The following is an 11,582-nucleotide window of genomic DNA, read 5'->3' on the forward strand; positions in this document are numbered from 1 at the left end:
AATGCAGATTGCCCCCTTTAGATATGAGGCCGTTCCGTTAGATGTGGGAATATGTGTTTAAATGGAGCGGTGAGCTTTCCCAATGTAGACAGGGCTCCTCGAAACGTGGCAGTGTCCCCCCCTGCAGCTGCAGAGCGAGACAGGAGAGTTTGTTTTTGTGAATGAGCAGTTGTAGCGCGAGGTGGCTGTTGCTTGGTGACGGTGAGGCTCCCCCGGCCCCGCCCATCCCCCCGTGCAGACGTCACGCGGGGGCGAAGGCGGTTGGGAGGAGAAGTCGCTCGAGCGAGGAAGCGGCGGGAGGGCGGCCGTTAGGAAAATGGCGCCGTGCGGCCCGGGGCAGACACCGGTATTTTACACTCACTTTCCATCTGCTTTTACTGGCGCTTCTGCTGTTTACCCCTCACTGTGTGTTTAATCCTTGTGCTGTTTACCCCTCACTGTGTGTTTAATCCTTGTGCTGTTTACCCCTTTGCTGTTACTTGTGCAATTGCTGAGGGTAGTGTGTAAATACTAGTGAAGGATACTATGCACCAACATGTACATGTTCCTCAGTCATTGAAGGGACAGGACCTGTTGAGAATGGTTAGTAAAGCAGGTTGTGCACTAAGCCTTGTTAACATGGATATAGTTTGTTCATTGGAAAAGTTGACTTTTTATTATTTAGAGTCATAGAGATGTACAGCACGGAAACATACCCCTTCAGTCCAACCTGTCCACGCCAACCAGATACCCTACATTAATCTAGTCCCCTTTGCCAGCACTATATCCCTCTAAACCATTCCTATTCATATACCCATCCAGATACCTTTTAAAGGCTGTAATTATACCGGCCTCCACCATTTCCTCTGGCAGCTCACTCCATACCTGCACCACCCTCTGCATGGAAACATTGCCCTTCAGGTACCTTTTATATCTTTGTGGCCTCACCCTAAACCTATGTCCTCTAGTTGTGAAGGTCACCCCAACACGGAGGAAAAGACTTAAAAACATTGCTTTTGCATTTGTCTAGCTGCTCAATCAAATATCGAGCCACATGGGAGAAAAAAAAATCGCTCTGCCCTTTTTGATCTCCGATAGACATTTGGAAACTTAAAATCTGTCAATAACACCAGCATTGCTACAGAGCATATTGTGTACACTCCTCGGTGTCAACAAGCAGCACACATGTTTGCCAGTGTCACCAAAACATTGGGCGTGTTCCTCATTGTCGGCAGAAAAGGGGCGAAACCTACTTTTGATGGACAAATAAGGATCACTGGAGGACCGGAAGGAGACTTGGCCTCCTGCCATTCGGAGCTCCCCTATTGGTGAATGCGGAAGTTGGGCCATGAGGGTCTGAAGCTCCTGCCTCTCCTCTCTCTCAATGAAGATTGAGCTTCACTCAGACTGCAGCTTCCTTCCTCTGTCCAACATCTGTGAGTACAGCATTCTCTTTTCTCACCCCCTTTTCCATTTACGTTTCATTCTGGGGTTCAATTGTTGACTTGGAGCAACTGAAAGGAATGGGAGTGAATCCAGCGAGGGGACAGACTCTGGAAAAGTTAGTCCAAGCCTTTGTCTCAATTGGCAAAATAGACAGGCAGGAGACTGGAAGAACGCAGCAAGCCAGGCAGTATCAGGAGGTGGAGAAGTTGAGGTATCTGGTGTAACCCTTGTTTAGGATTGGGGGTGGGTATAGGGAGAGCTGTGGAACAAGGGTGTGCTGGGGGCAGGGTGATGAAGTGAGGAGAGGTGGAGACAGGTAGAGGGTACAATAGACAATAGGTGCAGGAGTCAGCTCTTCTGCTCTTCGAGCCAGCACCACCATTCATCATGATCATGGCTGATCATCCTCAATCAGTATCCTGTTCCTGCCTTATCCCCATAACCTGGTTGGTGAATGGGAGGAAGGAATCTAGTTAGCAGGGAAGAGTGGAAGGGGCTGGGAAGTGAGTTGGGGGATGGGATGGGAGATTATTTGAAATTGGAGAACTCCGTGTCGAGTCCTCCGGGCTGTGGACTGCTCAGACAAGATGAAGTTTTGTTCCTCCAATTTGTCAGAAGGGGAGTGGGAAGGGGCATTAAAATGGGTGGAGACTGGGAAGTCCGCTCAGCCTCTGCGGACCCGGCTGTGATGCTCGGCAAACCATTCCCCAAGTTTACACTCGGTCTTCCTGATGTAGAGACGACCACAACTGGCAAAGCACAGTGGGTCGAGCAGTAGGACAGTCGTAGTTTGGGGCACAAGCCCTTCATCAGGAATGATGCGTGGATGTTCAGAGGGGCATCAGTGTCCTTCTGTGCCAGTTGTCAGACAGGAGCAGCAGGCAATGAGCAAGGCAAGTGGTGTGTTAGCAAGAGGAATTAAGTTCAGAAGTGGGAATGTCTTCCAGCAGTTAGGGGTCATTGAATATATTCAAGGCTGAGATTACGTGATTTTTATGTGGATGCTTGTGGGGGAAGGCAAGAAAATGGTTTTAAGACCAGTATCCAGTTTTAAGACAGTTCCAGAGTCAGACAGCACAGAAACACACCCTTCAGTCCAACTAGTCAATGCTGACTATGTTCTCAAACTAAACCAGTCCCACCTACCAGAGTTTTGGCCCATATCCCTCCAAACCTTTCCTATTCATGACGTTACTGTACCTGCATCCACCACTTCCTCTAGACATTTAGTCCTCACATGAACCACTCTGTGTAAAAGAAATTGTGCCCTTCTTTTTCTCCTGTCACCGTCAAAATTTGCTCCCTAATCTTGAAACCCCAACCCTAGGGGAAGGAAACCCTTCGTTCACCTCATCTCTCCCCTCATGATTTTATAAACCTTGATAAGGTCACATCTCCACTTCCAATGCTCCAGTGAAAAAGTCCCAGCCCATCCACCTAGATGAAGGTAGAATCCTGTCCCTCAGGATTCCCTCCAACAATGTGCCCACCACTGATGTCAGGCACACTGGTCTATTGTTCCCTGGCTTGTCCTTACCACCCTTCTTAAACAGTGGCACCACGTGAGCCAACCTCCAGTCTTCTGGCACCTCACCTGACATGCACAGTATGCTCTATGAAGATGCTGTTTCTGATGGATTTAAAGTGTCCAAATGCCACAATTTCTCCCCCACTCACTTGACGTAACCGTGCAGGCTCCTCGCTATTTGATGTTCATGTTACTTAGAACCCTCATGATTATATCAATCTCAATGAGGTCACCCCTCAACCTCCTGTGCTCCAGTGAAGACAGTCTCAGCTTCTCCTTATAACTCAAACCCTCCAGTCCTGGCAACATCCTGGTAAATCTTTACTGAACCCTCTGTAATAGGATTCTTCCTATACAGGGCCACCAGAAGCCTTCTCAGTACTCTACAAGTGACTTCACCAACATCCTGTACAACTTCAACATGATGTCCCAACTCCTTTATTCAATGGTGTGAACAATTAAGGTAAGTGTGCTGAATGCTTAACATCAATCTACATTTGTCAATATATCATATCAGTTGCATGACACTGTGACCTTTTGCTCTTAACTCTGCATCTTATGATCCTGCTCCACAGCTACCCGATGAAGGAGCAGCGCTCCGAAAGCTAGTGCTTCCAAATAAAACTGTTAGACTATAACCCGGTGTTGTGATTTTTAAACCATGTCCCACCTAGTCCGACAGCAGCACCTCTACCTCCTTTCTCATGAACACAGCCCATACCTCCCGGTGCTGCCAGTAAACTGCCGATGAAACGATGCAGTGCCTGCACTCCTGAGAAGTTTATAATTTCTAATGAAACCAGCTACTCATTCACTGCTCCATCTGATACACGACATTGGGAACGTAGTGCAGGAGGCTGCAAGAAATGAGCAGCTTTAAAACAAAACCAGCTTGGAGCTTTCAATGAGAGCCTGAGCCCAGCAGCACGTTCTGGTTACCTTTATTGTGGCCCAACATTGTTACAGCTTCAGATGCCCCCAGCAAAAGGGCAGAGAAAGAGTAGCTGTTTTTTAGACAGCTCAACAACAGGAGGAGGAGCAAGGGGCAGGGCAAGGGCAACAGCAGGCCCCCGCACTACGCCTGCGTTGCCCTGCACAGTTCACAAAAATCCCTTCCCCTTCAGAGACTCCCCACAGTGTGGAAGCAGGCCACTCGATCCAAAGACTACACACCGATCCTCCAAAGGGTAACCCACCACGCAATTCCCCTACCCCTATTGCTCAACATTTACCCCTGACTAATGCACCTAACCTGCACATCCCTGGGCACTATGGGTATTTTAGTACTGTCAATCCACCTGAACCTGGACAACTCGTATATGCCGACCAGATATCCCAACCCAATCTAGTCCCACCTGCCAGCACGGGGCCCATATTCCACCTGTTGCCTTTTAAATGTTGCAATTGTACCAGCCTCCACCACTTCTTCTGGCAGCTCATTCCATACACGTACCACCCTCTAAATGAAAAGGTTGCCCCTTAGGTCTCTTTCACATCTTTCCCTCTCACCCTAAACCTATGACCTCTAGTTCTGGACTCTCCCATCCCTGGGAAAAGACTTTGTCTGTCTATCCTATCCATGCCCCTCATGATTTTATAAACCTCTATAAGGTCACCCCTCAGCCTCTGACGCTCCAGGGAAAACAGCCCCAGCCTGTTCTGTCTCTCCCTATAGCTCAAATCCTCCAGTCTTGGCAACATCCTTGTAAATATTTTTAGATTAGATTAGATTACTTACAGCGTGGAAACAGGCCCTTCGGCCCAACAAGTCCACCCCGACCCATCGAAGCGTATACCACCCAGACCCATACTCCGGGGGTTTGCAGGGACTGCCACAAACACTACGTAGGACAAACAGGAAGAAAGTTAGCCACCAGGATACACGCACACCAGCTAGCCACAAAAAGACACGACCCTCTATCCCTCGTAGCCCTACATACGGATGAAAAAAAACACCACTTCGACTGGGACAACATCTATCCTGGAACAGGCTAAGCAAAGACATGCCAGTGAATTCCTAGAGGCCTGGCACTCCAACCACACCGTCATAAACAAACACATAGATCGAGATACCACCTATCAACCCCTCAGAAAATGAACAGGAAATGACATCACCACAAACCCCAGGAACCCTATCCAGGACAAACATATAAATCGAAAGCAGGAGACAACAGCTTCGCTTCACTTGGAGGTCGCCACTGATGATGTTCCCGAGCCAGGTAATGAAACGTCTGGATATCAAACCTACAGCTCAGTGAGCAAACCTACACGCTAAACCTCAACCTGAGCTACAAACCTTCACAAACCTTGCAAAGTAGAACGTATTTGCAAACAGCATGCTGCAAATACAAACTCACCCCCATGGATGATCTATCTCGTGTGTGCATGAGATAGAGAAACAGTCTATTTCTGTGCTGTATATCTCTATTTGATAACCGATGCTTTATTTCTGTTGGTGTAAATGTTGTTGTAATTCATAGCTGGATCCTAATAGGTGTAAGGGTGACAGAATTCCTCAAGTAGGGCACTGTAAGATTCCTGGGAGACCTCTATTTCTGGTTTACTTCCTCATGAACAAACATTAAGCACGTGCACCTATTTATTTATGATTTTGCTTCATTTTTCTTGTTTAATTCCCTGCTATGACTACACCATCTAATAGGATAGTTGACAGGCTGGGAGATTGTGGCTTGGGTTTTAAAATATCCAATCATCATTCCAGAAGTTATAAAAGGTGGGGTCAAAACCTTAGCAGAAATCCAGCAGAGCTGAGAACAGACCGACATCTTAGTCTGTGGGAACAGGGAGATCAACAGAGGATAGAGCAATCAGGTCCTGAAACCAGACCAGCCTGTGATCAGTGCTTTGATTAGCAGCATCCTTCTACATCAGTCAATGCCAGTTGTCAGACAGGTGCAGCAAGGCAAGTGGTATATTAGCAGGCTGGACTGAGATAAGAAGTGGGGATTTCTTCCTGCAGTTAGGGGGTCATTGAATTTATTCAAGGCTGAGTTCATCTGAGTTTTGAACAATAAAGTGTGGATTTTTATGTTGTGTGCATGAGGGTTTTTTTGTGGTTTATGTGTTGGATGCAGGTACAGTAACCACATTTAAAGTGGAAGGCAAGAAAATGGTTTTAAGACCATGACAGAACAGTTACGGTCAGACAGCACAGAAACGGACCCTTCTGTCCAACTATTCCATGCTGACTATGTTCTCAAACTAAACTAGTGCCACTTGCCAGTGTTTGGCCCATATACCTCCACACCTTCCCTATTCATGTACTTATCCACATGTCTTTTAAACGTTGCATCTGAACATGCATCCACCACTTCCTCTTTACATTCACTCAATACATGAAACACACTGTTTATAAACAAACTTTTCCCGAATCTGTCCATTCCATGGATTCATTCTCTTTCCTTTCAGTTGCTGCAAGTCATAAATTGAAGCCCAGAATGAAAAAAATGGAAAAGGAGTTGTGAAGAGAGTACCTTACTCACAGATGGTTGACAGAGTAAGGAGGTTGCAGTCTGGAGCAAACCCGAAATGCCGATTTTTCCTGCTCCTCGGACGCTGCCTGACCTGCAGTGCTTTGCCAGCACCACTCTAATCTTGACCCTGATCTCCAGCATCTGCAGTTCTCACTTTCTCCTGTAAGAAATCAGCAGTTTTAAACCAAAAACCTGTTGCAGTTTAAAGCTCTCATTGAGAGTCTGAGCTCAGTGTGAAGTTCAGGTAATCTTTATTGTGACCCAACTTTGTTACAGCTTCAGAATCTCCCAGCAGAAAGGCGTAGAAAAAGTAGCAATTTTTTAAAAACAGCTCAAGGTCAAAGTGCAACCCCTCACTTTCTCCATTATTGGTCACCACTGAGTTGTCCCTTTGTAATTGGATCCTTGGTGTAGCCTTAACCTGGAGGAAGTATTGCCTCACTCAGCAATTTCAACCTGTATCCAAGTAAGTTGGATGAGCAGCGTAGAGTCAACTAGACCATTGTGGGTCTGGAGTCACGTGTAGGCCAGACCGGGTAAAGGATGCAGCTGGGACGACTGCTCTAATAACTGCTCAAGTCTTCCCTAAAAAAGAACTGAGTGAATCAGATGGGGGTTTTCTTCCACCCCCATCCCACCGACAATGGTTTCACCGTTAGATTCTGAACTCCAGATTTCTGACCAAATTCCAATTCCACCATCTGTCGCGGTGGGAATCGAACTCGGGAGCCACTGGAACTGGGTTGATAGTCCAGTTGGTAAAGGCACTCGGCCATCTTTCTTTCAATCCCCCTGCAATGCCACGTGATCCCGCTGGGAGGTCAGCAAGGAGGCGACCTGGGTAAAGGCCTTCCCGCCTTAAGGGCCTCTTCCCCATGTGGATCCACTGGTGGGTCTGGAGGTTGGAGGAATCGCTGAAGCCCTTCCCGCAGTCAGGGCAGGGGAATGGCCTCTCCCTAGTGTGACTGCGCCAATGGGTCCCCAGGGCAGACGGGAAACAAGCCTTTCCCACAGTCGCCACACTTCCATGGTTTCTCCACAGGGCGGGATTCCTCGGGTTTCTCCATGGCCGAAGCTTCAGCCCCACACAAACGCATGTGGAGCTTCTCTCCACCGTGAATTCCTCTTTCCAAATCGTATAGCTGTTACACGCTCCTCACTCAGTGCACTGCAACGGTAGGGTCTCTCATCCAGTCCCACTGATGCTGAAAACGTACCCAAACAGGAACCAAAAAGCTTTGCTCCTTCTCACAGAATCATAGTTGAAAACTGTTGCGGTCCCGATGGATTGAATGACTGTCAGACATGGACGTCAAAGTAAGGACTGCAGACGCTGGAGAGTCAGTTAGTGCAGTGCTGGAAAAGCACAGCAGGTCAGGCAGCATCCGAGGAGCAGGAGAGTCAACGTTTTGGGCATTAGGCCTTCATCTGTTGATTTTGAAACTTCCATCTTCAGATCCTGAAATGTAAAAAGAGATTACAAAAGGTCATCACTGTCAGTGCAGGGTCGGAATTCTGAACAAGGAATTCTGCGGAAAGTTCTTTTCTTTTGTTATTCCACAAAATTGAAAGCACCATCCCACTCTCTCTCCCCCTCTGTTCTCACTCTGATCTAACTCATTCCCCTGAAGGTGCTGATTCAGGATCTTCCAGGGGCAGAAAAGCAAAAACGTCAAGACTGACATCTCTCTGAATTTTGGATAACTCCACCTGAAAGTTAATATCTTTCACAACATTGGGATACTGCTGAGAGGTGAGGAGGTCTGATTTTGGGAAGCAAAAAAAAAAGATAATGAGTTTGTGCCAATCCCTTCCCTTCAGAGAATCCCCAGAGTGTGAAAGCAGGCCACTCAGCCCCACAAATCCATACCGACCCTCTGAAGGGTAACAGACCCACACCTATTCCCCTACCCCTATTGCTCAACTTTTACTCCCTGATTAATGCACCTAACCTGCACATCTCTGGGTACGGTCAATCCATTCTAACCTGGACAAAGTTAAAAATCACACCACCAGGTGAGTGTTCAACAGGTTTATTTGGAAGCACTCGCTTTCAGAGCGCTGATCCTTCAGGTGGTTGTGGAGAATAAGATCATAAGACACAACTTATAGAAAAACGTTATAGCGTCCTGCCACCGAAATGATATATTGAACAAACCTGGATTGTCAAGTCTTTCATCTTTTAGACTGGGTTGCAGCTATCATTCACATGTAAATCCCAGACCTTCCTGCAAGGCACCTTATCAAGATAACTCGAGGTTTTACCGCAAAATGTGACATCTCAGTTCAGACAACGCATTAAAGGTGTGAGGTCAGAGTCTGTCTGTGTCCCAGTCTTGAGTCAGACTGGTTCTATTTCCAAAGTGGAATTTACAAAATATTACATGGATTGACTGCTTACAGATTGTATTTTGCTCAAAAAATACACAATGTATCTGCAAATATCATTCTGCAAATACAAATAGAGCCCTATTTCTGGTTTACCTCCTAATGAATAAACATTAAACGCAAGCACCTATTTATTTCTAATGTTGTTTCATTTTTCTTGTTTGATTCCCTGCTGTGACTACACTGTGCCTGGATGGTTCACAGGCTGGGAGATTGTGGGTTGGGACTTGATTGACTGAATGTTTTATTGTCCCAGAAGGTGTAAAGGGAGGAGGCGGGGGGTGTCAAAGCTTCAGCAGAAATCCAGCAGAGCTGAGAACAGACCGACATCCACATGCCTTTTAAATGTTGTAATTGTGCCAGTCTCCACCACTTCCTCGAGCAGTTCGTGCCATACATGCACCACCCTCTGTGTGAAAAGGTTGCCCCTCAGACCCCAGTTAAATCATTCTGCTCTCACCTCAAACATATGCCTTCTAGTTTTCTTGGACTCCCCTACCCTGGGGAAAAGACCTTAGGTTTCCTCCCACTATCCATGCCCATTACAAAGGTCATTAAGTTTACCCCTCAGCCTCTGATGCTCCATGGAAAATGTCCCTGGCCTATTCAGCCTCTCCCTATAGCTCAATCTTTTCTGACCCCTTTCAAAGTTTCATAACATCTTTCCTACAGCAGGGAGACCAGAACTGAACGCAGTATTCCAAAATTGGCTTAACCAACATCCTGGACAGCCACAACATGACCTCCCAACTCATCTACTCAAGGCTCTGACCAATAAAGGCCATCCTACCAAATGCCTCATTCACTATCCTGTCTACCTGAGACTCCACTTTCAAGGAACTATGGAACCTGCACTCCAAGGTCTCTTTGTTCTGCAACACTCCCCTTAACTGTGTCACTCCTGCCTGGATTGCTCGACCAAAATGCAACAACTCCCATTTCTCACCATTTAATTCCATCTACCACACTTTGGCCCATCTGATCAATTCTAATTTATAGCAATCTCACTTTTCTCTCTCATTCTCTAGAAGCTGAAAATCTCCATCCACACACTCTCCCTCCATTCTCAGTTTACTGACCCTAATCCCTGCTGTACCTCATCCTGAAGGGTCTGGTTCATGCTGATTCATAGGCCCACACTCGGGAGGGGCGGTGGGTGTCGGGGGTGGGGGGAGGTCTAAATGAAACATACATAATCCTGAACAGCCCAGACAGAGTGGACATTGCGAAGATGTTTCCATTGGTAGGACAGACTCAGACCAGAGGCACAGCTTTAGAGTAAAGGGAAGTCCTTTTAGAAAGGAGAAACTTCTTCAGCCAGAGAGCGGTGAATCTGTGGAATCTATTTCCATAGAAGGCTGTGGAGGCCAGGTCACTGGGGATATTTAAAACTGAGACAGATAGGTTCTTGAGTATCAAGGGGATCGAGGGTTACGGGGAGAATGGGGTTGAAAAACCTAGCAGCCATGATTGAATGGGGTGATTAGACCTGATGGACTGAATGGCCTAATTTCTGCTCCTCTGATTTAGGGTCTCTTGTTGTCCTGGACACAGAGTGAGAGAGTTGGGAGCAAGACTAGACCATTCGGTCTTTCGAGTCGGCACCAGCATTGAACAATTCATAACTGGATAGGAATATACCTACAGCTAGGTGGGTAGGGCTGGGACTTTTTTTCACTGGAACACATGAGGTTGAGAGGTGACCTTAAAAGAGGTTCATAAAATCCTGAGGAGGGTAGATGAGGTGAACCGCAGGTGTCCTTTCCCTAGGATGGGGGTTTCAAGATTAGGGAGCAAATGAGGAAGGGGAGTGGAGAAAGATTTTCAAAAGACTGGAGGAGCGCCTTTTTTTTTGAGAGTAGTTTGTGTGTGGAATCAATGTCCAGACACGGTGGTGGATGTAGGTACAGTAACAAGGTTTAAAAGACATTTGGATAAGGACATGAATAGGAAAGGGTCAGAGGGATATGGGCCAAATACACACAGGTGGGACTAGTTTAGTTTGTGAACACAGTCAGCACGGTTTAGTTGGACTGAAGGGTCTGTTTCTGTGTTGTCTGACTCTGGAACTGTTCTCAACTGGGCTTAAAACCATTTTCTTGCCTTCCTCCATAAACATCCACTTCTTTCTTGTTGAAAAATCAGATTAACTCAGCCTTGAATATATTCAATGACCCCCTAACTGCTGGAAGACATTCCCATTTCTGAACTTAATTCCTCTTGCTAACACACCACTTGCCTTGCTCATTGCCTGCTGCTCCTGTCTGACAACTGGCACGGAAGGACGCTGATGCCCCTCTGAACATCCACGCATCATTCCTGATGAAGAGCTTGTGCCCGAAACTTCGACTGTCCTACTGCTCGGATACACCTTGAATGAATCTACCGTCCCTACCTCTGCTGGCAATGCGTTCCAGGCACCTATCACCCTCTGAGTAATGTACTTTCTGTGTGCATCTCCAACATGATGTCCCAACTCCTGTACTCAGCATGTGAACAATGAAGGCAAGTGTGCTGAACACCTTCTTCACCCCTGTCTACCAGTGATGTAACTTCCAAGACCAATGAACCTGAACACCTCCAGGTCTCTGTTCTACAACATGACCCAGGGCCCTACCATTACCTGTTCAAGTCTTGCCCTCCTTTGTTTTAGCAAAATGCAACCCTCACTTATATCCATACCTCTCTCATACACACACACTCTCTCTCAGACATACACATACACCACCCCCTCAACAAACACCCTC

At 46.9% G+C, this 11,582-nt stretch overlaps 1 long non-coding RNA gene across 1 annotated transcript; it reads left to right on the plus strand.

The window, feature by feature from the left end:
• The first annotated feature begins 254 nt into the window (after nucleotides 1–254).
• Nucleotides 255–3,633, plus strand: LOC132808070 (uncharacterized). The gene is made up of 3 exons (XR_009642022.1): nucleotides 255–346; nucleotides 3,312–3,416; nucleotides 3,529–3,633. It is a non-coding gene; the product is annotated as an uncharacterized LOC132808070 (long non-coding RNA).
• Nucleotides 3,634–11,582: the final 7,949 nt, after the last annotated feature.

This window comes from Hemiscyllium ocellatum (genome assembly GCF_020745735.1).
Source record: "Hemiscyllium ocellatum isolate sHemOce1 chromosome 27 unlocalized genomic scaffold, sHemOce1.pat.X.cur. SUPER_27_unloc_3, whole genome shotgun sequence".
Classification (NCBI taxonomy): domain Eukaryota; kingdom Metazoa; phylum Chordata; class Chondrichthyes; order Orectolobiformes; family Hemiscylliidae; genus Hemiscyllium; species Hemiscyllium ocellatum.